General features: G+C 44.0%; 1 protein-coding gene across 1 annotated transcript in view; it reads left to right on the top strand.

Annotated features, from left to right (window-relative positions):
* The window catches only part of CLUL1 (clusterin like 1), a 302728-nt gene that overhangs the window by 100101 nt on the left and 183477 nt on the right, over window positions 1-19150 (top strand). The gene's annotated exons all lie outside the window — the stretch shown is intronic.

Below are 19150 nucleotides of genomic sequence, written 5' to 3'. Positions count from 1 at the left end.
TCATGGGGCCATTTATTTCTAAGCGCTATGTACAGTTTGTTCATTCAGCTCACTGAGCAGCTCTCAACATGGCAATTCACCTTGGGAGAAGACACAACAAATCTCTTCTTTTGTATTTGGGTAGATGGCCTGCGGTCTCAAGGATTTGTATCATACAAGGGCCTTTGGTGCTGGGCATTTTCCATGTACTGTGTCCCCGCAAACGATCTAACTAGGGATTTTTTTTTTATACAACACCGCACACTGCCATTCAGCCACCTAAAATCACCTTTGGTATGTTGTAAGAGAGGGCCACTGAGATCAGGCCATGACAAAGGCGATTGCTGAGCATAAGGAGGGAGTCTCGTTTCTTAGTTATGATCATTCAGTGGTGGAGGTAGCTCACAGAGTTACACAAACCTGACACAGGGTGGCCGGTTGGGGAGATAGTTTTACACATCTCACCAGCAGAGTATCAGCAAAGGAGTCCAATAAAGCTGTGCAGCGAATAAAATTAGGATTGGAGATGGGGTTCCCACTGGGTTGGGAATTGCTCAGTGTAGAAAGAACGGAAGATAAACCCCTAGAATTTGAGGAAATTCATCCAAGATAGGTCTGATGGGTGCGTTCTGCCACCAAATCTCTTGTCTGTGGTTTAGCAGATGTGGATAGGTTCAGGTTTGCTGTTCTCAGAATATAGAATGTGGGAAATGTTGAACGACTTTGGAGAAGCCCCACATGGTATGGCCATAGAGAGCTTTCTGTTCCCAGCACAAGGTCTACGTCAATTATCAGGAGCCAGTGCACAGACTTCAATGCTACTATTATATGATCTTGGCACCACACGCTCAATGTGCTCCTTCTTGACTAACTTTGGACTCTTTGGAGATTCCTAGTATCATAGTCGGCGGTCCAATGTATAGCTTTTTACTATAGTCCATGCACAATGTTACTACCTTTAGAATAAGAGTGATATAGCATATGTTTCGTGCCTGCATTAACTTGGGAAAAGAAGTAGAGATCTTTGTCAAACACCATTCAAAGGGTACCTTTTTGCTTCACCAAGCACTGGAAGGGGATATATTGATTCAAGCCAGGTAAAAGATAGCATTGATGGGCTCACTGGGCGCATCAGTGGATTCTCAGTTATGTGCTCACTGAGACATAGCCATTCAATCTGGATCCAATGAATGACTTGTTTGAAACAAGATGCCAAGGGATTGTGATCCCCAACATCTTGGCCTATCTGTAAATGGTTCTGACTGGCACCAGCATCCAGGTAGTAATTTGATACAAGTTACTCCACTTGTAGGAACGAGGGTCTGGAGAGTACAGGTGCCATATTAATACGATAACTACAGTTTTGAAGAAAAGGTGTGCCATCGCAAAGCTGTCCTCTGATAATTTCGTACAAAAAGTTCATAACCTTGCTAGTTGCATAGGACATGCATCTTCATAAGACCATTGTCCACTCTGGAGGTTAGAGGGTGCCAAGATATTTTAAAACCAGATAACTATAATGTTCCCAAATTCATGCAACTTTAATACAAACTTCCCCTCCCAATGTATACAACTGCATCCCTTTGCTTTGCCCAAAAACCAATATCCCTTGCACCATTTGGAAAATCCCCTTGTACTTAGAGCTATTTAATAAAAAAGTTCCTGCCATGAGAAGAAAACACCCTCTTTGGGACTTTCAGATTTTGCATACCCTGTTAGCGTCCTCCATGCCTGTCGCATTTCACAAAAGGTGTGGGGTCATGCTCGAGTAAACAGATACTTGTCTATCTCAAAGCTTCAACACCACTACCTCACGCACAGGCTGTGGTCAAGACTCGTGGCCTGATTATTCCCTCTTCTCAGTCATAGGGGAAGGGGGTCCCAATCATACAGTGTTGTCACAGATCTGCTGCTCCAAGCCCCTCCCTCTACCGGGCTGGGCTGTGAGGCTAACTAACAAACACCAATCAACCCCTCCTCTTCCACGCTATTGAATAAGGCAGCATGCCTGCCTGACCCCTGTTGTGATTCCATTGCTGATTCCCTTGCTACTCCTGTGATGGTGTGTCTCCCAGGTTCTGCCTGGCCACTTAAATTAGAATTACCTGGAACTTTTTGGGTCTCACCACTGAAAAATGTCTTTGGGTCCCACAGACCGATGACAAGCCTCAAACAGTGGGTCTTAGCCACTATTTTACCACTGTTTATTGTTTCGGTCATAGAGATTCCTGCTCCTAGATGGCTCCATATGTCTACAGACTGTGCACTGTCTTCCATTCACAATGAAACTTCTATGAGTGTGGTACCATGTCTGACAAACCAAAAAATAATGACACTAGTGTCCAGTCCTTTCTACAGTCCAGCAACAAGCAGACTTCTCTTCAAGAGGTGCGTGCTACAAACTTCCCAGGGCCTCTGTGGTCCAGCATAGCAACATATGTGAATCTTGGAAGGATTCGAGCTGCTGACATGCCTCGTACCAGGTGGATTTCATGGAATGTTTTTCTAAGTCCTTAAGGGTGTGCTAAAGAAGAACCTGCAGGAATTGTGTACATAGGTACTCATCAGAGTGGGTTAGGGGGAGCAATTGGCTAGGCCAAATTACTAATCATGAAACAGACTGCAGGCACTAATAATGATGTTTCAGATATGGTGCGGTGTGGCGGAATGCCCCCTGGGGCTCGCACTATGGCATTACAAGGACTTTGAAAATTACAGCTACTAAGACAGCAACATAATAGGTTAGCTGATGGAATGAGATCAAGCTCCTTGTGTCTCCTGCTTCCTGACTGACGTTTTTCACAGTTTTTTAAATGGGAATACTGAACAGCAGATCGTCATTGACCAAGCGCAAAGAATTAACAAAGTAATTCTCTAAGGCCAATAGACGTTCTACTGCAGCGTCATTCATTCTCATTGAAAGACTGCAACATGACTGACTCATGCAAAATGTCTGAGGACACCTTCTAGATGCTCATGTCGTAGTTCTGGCACACATTTTGCAAGTCACACTTCAGTGGACAGTTTCCCTCATCTAATCCAGGCTTGGATGGCAGCCAATGGCCTATGCCTAAATGGGGGAAAAAACCGAAATACTGTTCGTAGGTCCCAAAGAAGTCCTAAAAAGACTAGATGACTCATACAATTCCTTCATCATGGAAGACTCAGTCATCACCACCTCACCTGCTGTAAAAACCTTAGGCGTCTACCTGGACTCCACTCTGTCCATGGATAGGCAGGTCAGCGCCATTTCCTCCTCAGCAGCGCTTACATCAAAAATCATAAATGCAGTAAGACCTCACCTATCGCCAAAGAACTGCCTAAACATCGCTAGAGCCACAATCGGAGCAAAACTGGATAACTGCAACATCCTACTCCTTGGCACCTCCACAAACAGCATCAACAGACTGCAAATTGCACAAAACAATGCCCTTAGAGCAGCCCTCAGCATACCCAAGAGAGAACATATCTCCCAGGCAAGAAAAGAGGCCCACTGGCTCCCGATCAAAGATCGCATAACGTTCAAAGCCCTCACAATCACACATAGATGCCTTGCCGAGACAGCACCAGCCTATCTAGTGGAAAGAATACACCAAGCTCCATCCCACAGACCTAAACGCAAAAAAATACTGAAACCAACTCTCAATCCCAACCTTCAACAGAGCCAAGGCCGGCGGTACCAGCTTTGAAGTCCTAGCCCTCAAAGCCTGGAATTCACTGCCACCCAGTCTCAAAAAAGAAGAATCCCTACTCACATTCAGAAAAGCGTTAAAAACTAAACTATTCAACTAAACTGTGCTCCACTACTGCCTCCCACAATGAGTAGTTCCACATTAACCAAAACGACCCCCAAGGTCTTGACCTTTGATAAAATGTCCTTATCCTGTCCTGTCTCCTGCTTTTCTCCCCATCTGTATGAGTGCCTCCACATACGTACATTGCCAGCACTGGAGCCAGTTTGACTCACCTAGTTATCTTCGTGTCCCTCCGGTGCATTCTACACCTACCTGAATTCTTACCTCCCATCATTCATTTGGTGCCTGGAACCCTGTTAGTTGCCTACATGGACATCTGCCATGCCACCGCTAGGGGTGTTCTCACTCGGTTGCCCCTCCCTGGTTCCACTAAATGCCTGCATCTTCTTGCATGCTTGAATGTCAATTTGATGCTCTCTTTATTATCCGTTACCCCACTACACTGCTCACTTTGTGACCACTGTTCTGAATCTAGAATCTAGGACTTTTTAAAATCCTATTCCCCCTTTGAATTGCTTGCATTTTGTGGCTGTTTTTTTTAACTCAAATCTAGGCTCTTTTCTAAAATCTGTTGCTCCACTGAACTGCTTAAATGTTGTGGTGTTTGAAACACAAACCTAGGTGGCTCTTATACCTGTTACCCAGGCTGAAATTCCATATTGGGTGTATGTAAATTGTGTTGCCCTGCTCTGGCATTCCTCATGCATGTTTGAACTCTCAAATCTGGTACTTTTTAATGCTGCTGCCCTCATTTGAAACTTGCTTAAAGTACCTGATTCATATGTTCCTGCAAGGCTGCTAGGCCGCCTGGTGAGTTCCATCATGTATTGTGCAGTTTTCTGTCTCTCTCTCCCTCCCCTGAGCATCCTTATCCCCTCCCCACCTCTACCCTATCTATTCTAACAGCTTCTCTATCACCTATCCTCCCCTTCTCTCGAAGCCTGAAAGGAAGATGTTAAAGAAGGCTCTTTTGGACTCTATCCCTGTTCTGCCCATTGCCGACACCTATGTCAATGCTTTCTCCAGGCAGACTATAACCAACATTCTCTTTGTCGTTCCTTCTCCTGACCCATGGTCTCCCCATATGGTCTCTATCCTCTCCGCTTTCTCTTCCTCACCCATTAATGGTGGAAGGGAAGTTCTCTTGGCACAGTTTGCATCATCCAGGTGCATCATCAATGTCTATCAGAATGGCACTATCATGGCGCAGGGCTCTCAGCCCAAACTCCCCCTCCTTGACAAGCATCTTCCATCGCTCTTCAACTACCTCCTTTCTTCTATCACTGTTCCGTGTTCCACCCCTACCTTCTTCCCCTCTCTAGTGGCGGTGTCCCGCCCCTGTTCCCCTCCTCGGAAAACCTTTAAAGCTACCTTGTAGCTACTCTCAATTCTCGCTCTGCTGTCAAACACTCTTCTGACATCTATCACCTCCTTGAAGACTTTTACCTTGATGTCCTCATGCTCACTGAGGTGTGGTTCAATGTCAGCTCTGTCACTGCTTTTGACACCCTTCTTCCTGAGGGCTACAAGATCCTTTCCAAGTCCAGGCATAACCGAACTGGAGGTGACGTTGTCCTTATCATACCATTCAATCCCACTACTCCTTTGAATGTCTTGACTGCAAGCTCTGCTTCTCCCTACCCTATCGATCACTCTCACTACCATCTACAGGACCCCAGGGGTGGTCTTCCTCTTCCTATTGGAGTCGACCTCACCTCTTCTCTCCTGACCTCTACTTCTAAGCTTCTCCTCTTTGGTGACTTTAATATAACAATAATAATAATAATAATAATAATAATAATAATAATAATAATAATAATAATAATAATAAATTCCCCTGATGCATCCCTTCCCTTCTGCAACCTCTGTGACTCTTTCTCCCTCACCTTTCTTCCTTCTGGTCTGACTCATTCAGCCTGGCACACCTTGGATGCGCTCATCTCAGCTGACCTCTCAGTACACCTGTCGCTTGGTCTGATCACTCTCTCCTCTCACCTGGAGCTCCTGGGCTCTCCAGCTAAGTCTCTGCCTGCATTGCCAGCCTCCGTCTCCATCATCCAACCTATGAAGCAAGTGTCAGTAGCTGCATTTTCTACCTCTTTTTACCCTCTCTCTATTCCTGCTCTCAACTCTCATTCTGGCTCAGCCCTTGCTAAACTTCACCTTTACATCTCCAACTCTTTTGACATCCTTGCCCCTGCCATGAGGGTCTGCATGAAGCCTTCTTCCAAATGCAACAGTTGGTACGATTCCAACCTAGCCTCACCTGAAAGCAAGTGTAGAGTTGCCAAACGGAAATGGCAGCCTCTCACACACCCTCTGACAAACTGGCCTGCCGCCTGCTCCAAAGGCATTACAGACTCTCCATCTGGTCCAAGAAGTGGCCCATATCGAAGCCCGCATCTTGCGGGACACCAACAACATGGCTGAACTTTTCAAAATTTGTAAGGAACTTGCCAATCCTACTGCAGTTTCTACTTCTCATCTTCCTTTGCAGGCCTTCTGCATGACCTTGGCCTCCCACTTCACAACCAAACCTCAGGATATCCTGTCCTCACGCTTCTCTCCACTCCCTCCTCCACCTGCTTCCTGGCCTCCCTTGGCCTCTCTGTCCACCCGCCCTCCTTTTCTCCTCCTTCTCCCCTATTGCACCAGATGAGGTTACCAAGACTGTTCGCTCTATAAAGGTGTCCTCCAAACAAGTGCTCCCTGCCCCTCTAGAACTATCAAGTCCATTATTGCCGCACTTGCTCCCTCCTAGGCTGAGTTCTGCACCCACTCTTTTGCCACTTGCTCCATCTCACAACCTCTCAAGGACTCCCTTGTGCACCCCCTATTAAAAAAGCTCCCAACTTACCTACCACACCAAAGCTGTTGGCTGCCTCCATGACCACCAGTCTGGCTTCAGAGCAGCCAGAGGCATGGAAACTGCTCTCCTGAACACCCATGAAAACCTGCTCTCAAATCTCAACTGCTGCTCTCCCACTATTCTCATACTCCTGGATCTGTCCTCTGCCTTCAACACTGTCAATCATGTCACCCTCTTAAATCGCCTCCGTTACACCCTGGGCATCGTATACCGGGTACTGGCTTGGTTGACCTTGTTCCTTTTAAATAGGCCCTCCCAGGTCGAAATGGGCCCTTTCCCTCACTCTCTATGTGTGGCGTTCCACAGGACCACAGTGATCTCCACCTTCTCCCCTCATTTCTAGTGTAATGCCGATGACACACAGCTTTCCTTTAAACTGCTCTCCTCTACCGCCTCTCTTTCCCTCATTCCTGATTGCCTGACTCCTGTTCAGGCATGATGCGCTGCTAATGATGTCTTAATGCCAGTAAGACTGAGATCCTTCTCATCAAACTCCTGCACTTCCTTCCCTCCTAATCTCTGTCCACCCTCCTTGCGACCCCTCCTCTCACCCTCTTGTGAGGCAAAAAACCTGGGAGTTACCTTCAACTCCTCTGTCCTTCTCACCTTACATCACAGACCTTGCATTCTATATTTCCACACCTTCCCCCAGAAACTCAATGTATCCAGAGCTCTGGTTGTCTCCAGGCTGGACTACTGCAAAAGCCGCTTCCTCAATCATCTGCCTCTTTCCTCCCTCTGCCCTCTCCCACTGATCCAGAATAGTACTGTGTAACAATGATGATCGCCGGTACTCCAGGTAAGTTCTAAGTGTGTTTATTGTCCTTGTCCTGTACTCCTCCACAAGACACAGGGATGGTAGGGGACACAAGATGACAAGGGAAACACCGGGCTCACCCCCACACCCATCTTCTCTGCTCACATCTTCTCTCTCTCTGGCCAACCGTCACCCAGCAGAACACTTCCACCACAACATTCCACAAGCATATGACCTCACAGACACTGCTACTCAGTAAGCCGCATTACTACACTTCTCCTCTCCTAGGAAACACATAGCCACGCTACACACTGCAAGACTTATCCTTGGCCTCAAGCCCAGGGACCTAATCTCTGCATATCTCCAGCCCTAGAATCTCTCCACTGGCTCCCTGTATCTGCAAGGATCAAATTCAATACACTCTGCACCATCCACAAGGCTTTTTGGGGGCTGGGACCACGCTAAATCCAACTTTCCCTCCCTAAATACCTCCCTGCTAGAGTCCTTCTGTCCTTTAGCTCTAACTCTCTGCAGGTGAAACGATTCTCGGAGTGAGAAAGGGGAGTAGATTTCATTCCTCGGCAGGAGCCTCCCTCTGGAATGGCTTCCCTGCCTCTCTCAGACTTGACCTGGTTCTCCTTAAGTTCCGGAAACTCCTCAAGCCTTTCCTCTTCTCCTCCTTCCCTCTACCCCTCCCATGCTAATACCCCTCTACTGCAATGACTGGCTGCCTGGTCCCTTCTGAGTCCTACAGGGGCCAGGCCATCCTCCTACCAGTCTTCCGCAGTACCCACTACCAGCACTTACCTTCAGGAACCTCTCCCTGACTAGCCTACCGGGCCTGCTCCACCCCTGTTCCTCGCACGTTTACCCATACCCCTGCCTCGCTGCGCATTTGCCCTCATTAGGCTCCCTTAGCACTTACCCTGCCTCAACCCTTGGGCCTCCTCTCCCCCCATTAACTTTATCTACTGCACTTGCACAATCTGAATGTCACAAGGCTTAATAGGACTGTTTCCTGTTGTTTTAAACTCCCTTTTAGTCTTGAGGTGCCTGGAAACACTTTCTGCTGCATACATAAATATATAAAGGTGATCAATTTGCTGCCTGCAATGTCAAAAAGTTGGTACTCAGAGCCTGATACTGATGTGCATATGACCATAACCTACATTTTAGCATCATTTAATACCAAACCATTGGACATCATCCAATGCTGTATCAGAGAATAAATTGAGTTTATCACCGCAAGATCTTTTTGATATACACTGGACAGAAGGATTAGACACTGCGTATCATCAGCGAAGTTGGTATTACTAATCCCTCTGTCATTTAATAGTTGAAACAAAGGTATGGTGTACACATTTTATAATGTAGGCAACAAGCATAACCCTAGAGGGACACTGTGCTGAATAAAAGCCGGCTACCTGCGATAGTCTATCTATGAGAAGGGCATGATCAACAAGGCCAAATGCTGCGGAGAGGTCTAATAACATCAACTGAATGGCTTGCCCCTTGTCCATACAGCATAAGATGTTAGATTTCAAATCTAATAGAGCTGATTTGGTGCCACATGCTGCATGAAGCCCAGACCGCCTTTTACCCAAGATGTTATTGGTAATGGGATGATCCTGCATTTGCAAATAGGCGGTCCCGTTCAAGAGTTTAAGAAGGAAGGGCACGTTGATAATCAGCCTATAATTAGTCGGTTCAGAATGGTAAAGCTTGTTTTTTTGTTTTGCGATGGTGATATCCAGGACAGTTTAATACAGTCAGGAACATGACACTCAGTATTTTACTGATTCACACATTTCGTTATTGATGGTATGAACAACAGCAAGCCGTCCTTCACAACTACCAGTGGGCAGTCATCCCCTTTACAAGTAGTCGGCTTAAGAAGCATAATGATATCCAGCATTTCAGCCTCCGTAATTGGCCTGAATTGGTAAGGCATATAAGCCTTCCTCACAAATGATAGTCCAACTGTCTCAGGTGCTCCCATATCCCTACATGGTATATTTGCCCCATACAGTTTCTTTTTTGGCACCAATGCTCTCCCTAATACCACAGAACGTCCCAAACATGGCCTCCTGGATCGAAGTACACCACATACTGACCTTAACAATTTTATTTGACTCACTGGCGCAAGAATTCTCAGGTTCTCTCAGGACTCTAAAAAGCTCCTGAGTATTAGAACCAGCATTCAGAATTCTGGCATTATAATCTGATTTTTTAGCATTAATAAATGCCACTTTATGATTTTTGCTGCTATGGTGAAAAGGGATGTATCTTCATATGATCTAGTGTAAGCCATTTATTGAAACATTTCCTTTTAGTGATTTTTAAATCATGAATCTCAGAGGAATACCAAATTCTGCTTTTTATATGGCAGAAACGGGTTTTCAAGGGGCAAGATGATTAACAGCAGCAGAAAGAGTCTTCTGGTAACCATGAGCAACATCATCTGCAGATTCGGGATTTGGCATTTTCTGAACAAGAGAAGAGATTAAAAGGACCCATGGATTCAGGAGACAGTTTGCACAAATTACTCAATGCCATAGTGGCCCTCACGGGGATAATCCTTTTTTATCCACAATGGAATTACAAGAGTGAAGGAAATAAAATTATGATTTGACCAGGGACATGGTTAAACGTTGACATCACTAATCAGGCTATTCAAAGAAAGGAGCCGATCTAAGAGTTTTCCCTTAATATGAGTAAGATCAAGAATCTGTACAGATAATCCAAGATCTCTAAAAACAGAAACCACCCGTAGTGCAACATGATCAACACTTTCCGATAGCCAGAGGTTAAAATCCCACATAATAATGAATTTGGAATTTGGTTTAAGCACAGGTAACAGCATACTTGGAGTTTGTTCCTGGGAAATCTAACATGGATCTGGAAAGTCTGTATAAAAGCAGAACATTGAATGTTGGATCAGTTAGGATTTTAATATGACCAATGACACAATAAGTAAGACCCTTTGACAACAACTTCATACACATCCAGTGAGGATTCACAAATGAAGGACACGCTTCCCCCTCTGCCAATAGACCTATCAATACGGCAAATACCCTAGTCCTCTGGGATAGCTAATGAGAGGGAAGGGCCAGCGGCTTCATGTAACCAAGACTCCGAAATTGAACGTATGTCAATTTGATGAGCTAGAATATAATCAGTGTGGCTAAGAATGTAAACATGGTGATTAGGCATCACAGCAAGGTTTGGGGTAGAGATGAGGGAGACCTGTTTACTAGTTAGTCATGTCCCTGAAATGTCTGCAACTTTCATAGTCACATTTGCCCAGGAGCTTGCAGTGTATGCTTGTTATGTTATATTGAATGTTGTAGTGCAATGGACCCAAAGGTAGTAAAGTGCCATAATACATGCACAATGATAACTAAAGAGTAATAGATGGGCGCTCAAGGGAAGTTAAATCCTTAAATGGAGTTGGAACAGATGGTTTTTCAACATTTTCCTGAAAAGTCACATATTATGCTCTTGTATTGAAACTATTGGACATTTGCACCAGATTTGTGTACCGTATACTGAAAGTGATTCACATCCAGCCTTATTATTTTTAAATTTTGGTACTCCCGCCTTGATTTTTGAAGATGAGCAAAGGCTACTGTGAGGAGGAACTTCAAAAATTGTCAACAGGTTTTTAAGGTGTAGAGGGCCACGATCATACAGGCTTTTGTGGGCCATTGCAGCTACCTTAACTGTAATACGTGCTGACCCTGTAAGCTAATGGAGCGCCTTAAGAATAGGGAATAATTGGGTGTCTGATGGAACATTGAACTTGGCACAAGCTACATTACTCTGTAAAACCCTTAGATGCAATAATACAGTTTGAGGAGCACCAACAAGAAGCGTTAGAACAATAAAGTTTTGATGCTTTTATACCACTTGCTATTGTAGCCAGATTTTCCTGTGCAAGTGATGGTTTGACCATCCTAAATAATTGCTAGAGGAGCTGGTTATTTATGTGCACTCTCATGTTCAGGGGGCACTTGACTAGAACCCCTAGATTGTCTTACCTTTGGGAGGAATTTGAATGTTAATGGATTGGTACTGATGCCAAGGAGATTCAAGAGTCAACCTACCATGCTCAGAGACAAAGTATGGATTGCTAACTCAATTTCTGAGCATACCAGTTATATTTCCACCCACCTCTTGTAGGAGTCATGGGTGTATGACAATGTCTGATTATTCAGGTTAGGGTTCTTTTCAAGCCTGAAGTACAACTCAGAGTCATCAGCTTAACAGTGATAACTAATAGCTAAAGTGGCAAGCAGATCGTGAAGCGCTTGGTATAGATGTTGAACATTAAAGGTGATAAAGCAAAACCCTCTGGTACTCCACATTCAACCTTAGTAGGCTCCGTTTTTAATTTGTTTTTTAGTAATGTTCAGTTTATCAATCTGAGAGGTAGGACTCAAACTAGCAGTGAGATAGAGATCTCACCACAATCGATTCTGAAGGATGCTGCAGTAATCTAGTTTGTCGAAAGCTGCAGAGAGTTCCAATATGATTAAATGTGTTCCCTGATGGTCATCCAGGTGCCACAGAAATGCTTCTCTCACATCAATTTGTGCTATTTCAGTACCTCATTTGGAACGAAAGCTGGACTGTTTGTCACCAAGTAGTTGATTCTATTCAATTAAATCCTCAAGTTGAAGGGTAACACCTTTCTCCTTCCTCTTTGTCAAAAACTGAGATTTAGAAATTGGGTGATAGCTGACAGGTGAGTTAGGTTTGAGAGTGGGTTTTTAGCAAGTGAGTAATCCAGGAAATGTTGAGTTTAGGAGGATGGACACCCTGTTCTAAGGAGGCATTTATACAAAGTCCCACGAATGGTAGATGCATGTCCATGCATTCTTCCACAGTAATGTGGAGCACGGACTTCCTGGGCAGGACGTCATAGGCATAGACTTAATGAGTTGACATAACTCTTCACAGATAGTCTTGTGAAAGCAATCATTTGTAAATTAAATAGGATTTGACCAGATGTTGATCTGGATTCTTTTTCTGAGGGAAGTGTACAGGTAGTTGTGGCAATTTTGATATTATCACTGCTTGTTATATTTTTACCATTAAAGAATGTATACATGAATTGAAGCCATGCTTGAGAAATTGGATTAGATGGAGCATTGAACGGTTTATTTTCAAGATTACTATAGCTGGGGAGAATGTTAAGATTTATCCTAAATCTATGCAATTGCAGCTTTATATTAAACGATTTCCTGATTTCATGATGAGGCAAATTATTCATGATATTCAGGTGCAATCTTCCGAGTATCTTGGAAGTACTAGAGCCCAGATTACATTTTGTTATTGGATGTGTTTCTCAAAATATCACCATATTCGGTAATTCTTACATCAATTTTCCAAACATATGACAAAATCTACACCTAAATTGCACTGTTTAAGACATTGACGATCATTATAGGTTTGCCGGTAACCCACCTGTACTACCAGCAGGTTACCGGCAAACCCGCCTTAGCGTTACCGGTATCCCCTGTGTTTTTTGGGATATTATGGGTGCCGGCAACAGCGGTAAATTCCCATTCCATGGAATCCCATTGGATTCCATGGAATGGGAATGTCGCAATCACTGGCACCGGTATTACCAGTGCCAGTGATTGCAGCAATTATTTACTGGTAAGAGCCTGAATTTACTGCCCCTAGCAGCAAACTCTGAGTGTGCCAGTCCGGTAAAAATGCTGGAGCCGATACTACCAGCATGTTTGCTGGCATTCTTACCAGACCAGCACACTCGTTATGACCGTCATTGACTGTCTACACCACTTCCCTTCTTCCAAGCTCCATAACGCAGCAAACACTGCATCCTAACATGTGTTACTGGTATCATAGCTCTGTAGATTCCTCCCTCTTCCTTACTCTCCCCCCACATCGTTAATGTATAAAGGTGTGAATACAATGTATATTCTCGGCAGTAACCGAGAATATCTTATAGATAAATCCTAATACTACAACTACTCTGACTGAACCCCCTACTGCGGTATTAGATTAGGTGACATAAGCTTTGTATCTATGAATTTGTCCCACATACAATAAATCGCATCATCCTCACCATATTCATGTCTCCGTAGCCGGAGGTCCCTTTCTGCAGACACCCACGTCAACAATTTCCAATCCACATCTTCATCAGCAGTGGCGACATCGCTTTCCATTGCATTGCAGTTTGTCTTTGGGCTATGTACCGAGCTAAACAAATTTGGTTTTAAGCTCCCTCTTTTCTTAACAGGCACCAACCCCAATAGACAAAGCTTAATGGTCAGAATCAGCCTCCAATCATCAAAACCGTACAGTTCTGGAACAGCAGCATGCCAAAATCTATTCACTAACGGATAAATCCACCAGATATGTAAAAAAGTAGTGCCTATAGTACCACATTTGGGGAATTTGTCTTCTTGGTTGCCCCTCATCTTGCCCAACAAACTTGAAGTTATACATACACGCTTTATGAAGACATTTAAAATGTAACAATTTAAACTCCATATTACAAGACACTTTTTTTCTATATTCACACGCTCAACGCCATCCTGTGTCTTCCAGTGGAGCTTCCAGATCTGGTTTGCACTTTTCTCGTACCTTCAACACTGCTTTGTGGTGTTTAATAATGCACATTTTATATAACTAAGTTATTGCCCTGCCACCTGAGCCCACTGTTGACATCAAGAAGGACCGTTCCTCTGGGAATGTGGGCCACGTTTTTCTACATTTCGCTGCTAATTTGGCATAAATCAGAAAACATTTATTAAACATACCAAACATAGTTCCCAGGTCCTCTACGCCAATAAACCTACCCGCCTCAAATAATTGCCCCTAACTCCTGATATTTACTTCCCTTCTATTTCCCCTAAGCATGTAATATGGAGCTATAGGACAAATCGCATTTCCCCCATATTGAGGATTGAGGCAAGTGCATACATTTATATCCATCTATTTTGATACATCTGGTCCAGACCCAATGAATCGCACTGAAATGCATAGGCAGCTCCAATATCCTGTTTTAGTTAACAACGGTAGACTCATTAGTTCAGCAGGTGCAATCAGTGCTACCAACAGTTCCGTCACCATGTCTTTTGGAGCATCAGTCATCCATGGAACAACATACTGCAACATTACAGCCACATAATATGCTTCAAAATCCAGTGCACCAATAACCCCTTCTTTACATGGTAATTTTAGTGTCTTAAGCCCAATCCTTGAATTTGTGTTGCCCCAATAAAGCCGTATTAACAGTTTATCTAGTCTATGAAATACTTCCATTAGGATAAGTCTGGGCATCCCCTGCAACACATATAAAGTCTTGGGCAGGATCACCATCTTGGATAAAGACACTCTGCCCATCAATGACAGTAGAAACTTCAACCAGAGATGTATAGACCTGTCTAATCGCCTGATGACCTGATTTATATTATTCGCTAATATGATCAGCCAATCGGCATTGATAATTATGCCTAAGTATTTTAAATAACTTCTAGTGATCCTTAGTGGAAGACCTTCCAGCGCTTCAACCTTTTTCTCGAATAGCGGATATAATGTAGATTTCCCCCAGTTAATTTGGATACCAAATACCACTCTGAATTCTTCGATTTGCTTCCTCCAGTACTAAAGGAAAATTAGCCATTGGGTCCTGAAGGTATAAGAAAATATCATTAGCGTATAGTGAAATAATATGCCTTTGGTGAGCTATATGGTAATCAAGATCTCCAAATGTCCTCCTAATTAAACAGGCCATGGGTTCCATAACCAATACGAATAGTAGTGGTGAAAACTGACACCCCTGATGCGTACCTCGTCCCACCCACCATTTGTCAGATATATGCAAATTGGTCAGAACCCTTGCTATCAGGGAAGCATAAATCAATTGCACCCACTGAAGAAATCTACACATACCATAGTGTTTTAGAGCTTCCCACATAAAGTACCAGTCCACACTATAAAAATGCTTTCTGTGCATCTAAACTAACAATGGCCCACTTACGTAGATCCAATCCCATCTGTTCTATAAGTAGAAATAGTCGCCTGATATTTAACAACGTGTTTTTCTGTGGTATAAATCCTGATTGATCCTTGTGCACTAGCCCTGGTATAACCTGGGTCAACCTCAGTGATAATAGTTTGGTGAGTGTTTTATTATCTACATTGATCATAGATAGAGGACGATAAGAACTACAATCCGTCTGATTCTTGTTGGGTTTAAGCAGGATAAGGGCCTCCCTCTGGGACTCCGGTAGAAAGCCTCTCCGCAATGCCTCCTTATACACTTCTAACAGTTTGGGCGCAAATTTATCAACATGTTCTTGTTAAAACTCTACCAGGACACCATCTATACCAGGTGTTTTACCCCTGTTAAATTCCGATTTCAGAGATTGAGTGAGCTACAAAGGAACTCCTTTGAAGCCCACTCAATCTCTGAAATGGGAACAGGCACATTTAAACCTTCCCCCTCTTCAGCACTACGTACTGGTAAATCCGCTTCATCTAGAAATTCACGTATATGCTCATGGTCCATATCGGGTATCCTAGTGTACAGATCAACTGAATATTCTTTAAACATTTTATTTATGCCACACTGATCTCTAATCATAATACCACCCCATCCTTAATTTCTACTATAGGTATCTGATCCTCCCCATTCTTAACAAACCACACCGATGTTTTCCCCGCCTTATCTGCCTCATTGTGAGTTTTAGCGACATAAGTGGAGTAAGCCACCTTACCCAATCAATCGTATAGCCCATAAACTTCCTCTTTGAGTCAACTAATTTGCGCAAACTGCACCTCCGTATTCAGTATGATGTTCTAACACCTTTATCCTACCCTCCAATTGAGCTATTTGTTTAGAAAGTGTTTGCCCAACTCTGTGTGTCATAGAAATACAACGACATCTGATCAAAACCTTAAAGGCTTCCCAAATGTAGCCACTTCAGCGACCAATCCTTCGTTTATATCAAGGAAGTCTTCTATCCCCTGCCTAATTGCTTCCCTATACAGGTGATCTTCCAAAGATTCCCCCGGTAGCCTCCACGTCAGAATCTGTGGTTTATCAGGTGACCAAGCAACTGTAACCAGTAACATGGCATGATCAGACAAGGTACTGTCAGGAATCTAGATATTCCGCCGCTTTCACCAACCGTTCATTCCATTTTTGTGGAAAACAGAAGTCTATCCTACTATGCAAATTATGCACAGTAGAGTAGATTGAATAGCCACAATCCGCCGGATACACATGTCACCAAACCTCAGTTAAGCCATAGTTGCCCATTACATTATGCAGCATGCAGAATGCCTACCCTAATACTCTGCTACTCAATCGGGGTGTGTCCTACGCTGTGTGTAAAATACAATTACATTCTCCTGCTCATATCACTCGATAACCCAAATACTTACCCAATACTCTCGCTATCTGCTTGAACATTTGCGAATCCTCAATGTTAGGAGCATAGCACCACAATATAAGTGTTAACTGCCCTGCTAGGTGTCCAGTTAATCCCACATATCTCCCATATGAATGCACTATCTTAGAAGTCATTCACCATGGTACTCATTTCTTGATGCACACCATCACATCCCAGGCAGAGGAAGAAAATGGGGCGCTTGCTTGTACAATACCCCACCTCACGACCAATTTACCATGCTCCTCCGCAGTTGTGTGTCTTCTTGAGAAGTTCTACATCTACCTACCGTCTGCTTAGGTACAACCATATCCTTGCCCTTTTAACAAATCCAGTTATCCCTTCAACATTCCAGGATAACAATCTATAGTTGATCATTTAGTTTAATTTGAAAAAACATATTAGCATGCCTATGTCTTTGTTGTAGCTGTCCCTGAGAAACCTCCTTCGCACCCTCAGCCCATACCTGTGTCTTATTCATGGAAAAGAAAACCAAAACAATAACATTCATCCACCTATCAACCCTCCCGTGCAATCTACCAACCCCCAACTTGATTGCAACAATATGTGCAGAGAGTTTGCCGCCCTCCTATCTCCCCCCCTTAAACTTACAACCAATTAGATCATTCCAGAGAGCTCTGCCGGATACTGCAGCTCAACCAAACAGGAGCAACTTGTGAGAGCAAGAGCCAACTATGAACAAGCAAGTAATTATGTACAGCATATGCACAATGATGACCTGTGCAAACAACCCATTCACCAATTACCCTCCATTTTCACAGCATATATAAACAGCTATGTAACAGAATGACACGCCGTTTCGAAATGTAACATCTCTCTTAACAGCAAGCATATAATCATTACTAACACATATGCAAGGACACATCACGTCTACTCCCATCTTCCATCGTACATGACCTATGTAACAGTTCATGTTGACATTTCAATGTAATGTAGTGCGCTTGCCGGCACATCAAAAAAATGCCATGTACCAGCCACATCAATACGTTACCTAGCTGGTGGAAAAGGCGCAAACACAATGCTCTTTAATCTCAGCCTCTTTTTTACCTCATCAAACGTCTGCCTTCTTTTATGAGTCTCAACCACAGAATCTGGAAACAAGATAAGAGTCTTGCTGCATTGTACATAATTGTCCACTCATTTTGAGCTTCTGACATTATCCTTGCCTTGTGTTGATAATAAAGCAGTCTAATCATCACAACCCGCGGTGTTCCTGCGTGTTGTCACTGCATAGGGGTTTGACCTCCAACTTACTTCCATCCACGAATAGCAATGGGAGGAACCCTTCCAGAAACGTCTCCATGTTGCCCTTTTCAGTATTCTCGTGCAACCCTAATAGTCGTAGGTTGTTCCGTCTAGATCTATCTTCTAAATCGGTACTTTGGCAGTCTGTAGCTTGACCGTATCGTGTAACTTCCTTAATTCACTCCTGACATTGTTTCCTATGGCTTCAAGTGTGGATAGTCTTTGTTCCGTCTCGGATGTCCTGTCCCTTATCTTGTAGACAGCTTGCCTGATTTCCACCAACGCCACAGAAAGTGTACCTATTTTCCCAGATATCTGCGTATTGTTTTCAATAATTAAGATCTTTGAATCAGCATTAAAGGGAACAACCATGTGCTTATCCTGTGATTCAGGTACCTGCAGCGCTGCCATTCCAACATCTTGCCTTCTGTGCTATTCTGACCCTTTGGCAAAGCTCTTTTCAATAGGTCCTTTCAAGGCAAACCGAGTCTCTCTTTTGTTTTTACCCCCTCTCACTGGCATTTAAAGTCACGGGGGTCTGCACATCTGTAAGGTGCCCTCAGTAGAACAGCAACCCTCAAGTGCCTCATATAGTTCTGTTAAGTCAGCCCTCTGTGACTGCTGTTATCTATATTCTGCTTGTGTCAGTGTGCTCCAGACAGACTCCTCACACTGGATGCAGCCACATGCAGCAATATCCCTCACCCGACAGGCTCCCACCTTCACCATCAACCTTCCATCTCTGACCAGGCATGCCTCATCTCCCCACTCCTTTCCTTCCCCAGGCGTCTGTCAATTCCGATATGCAGTCCGGGCATTGTGATCCAACAATCACCCTCTGTGTAACGGCTCAGGTCGGAAGCAGTTACGGTGCACCCTACTCATAAGCATTAGATGATCGTCCTCCTCTACAACGCTCAGCTGAACACTGGAGCACCGCTGGATGGTAGTATGCTCCTATCCTCCAATGACGGCACATCCAGTATAACTCATCAGTGCTCTATGCTCTTTCACTGTCCCACTCACTACCCGGTATGGCCGGAACAGCAAATCTTATCACAGACAGTACTTTAATGAGAACCACACACCCACT

This window comes from Ambystoma mexicanum, chromosome 5q (genome assembly GCF_040938575.1).
Source record: "Ambystoma mexicanum isolate Mex_15411 chromosome 5q, UKY_AmexF1_1, whole genome shotgun sequence".
NCBI lineage: Eukaryota > Metazoa > Chordata > Amphibia > Caudata > Ambystomatidae > Ambystoma > Ambystoma mexicanum.
Note: the sequence above shows the minus strand (reverse complement) of the source record. Positions and strands in the feature narration are given on the sequence as shown.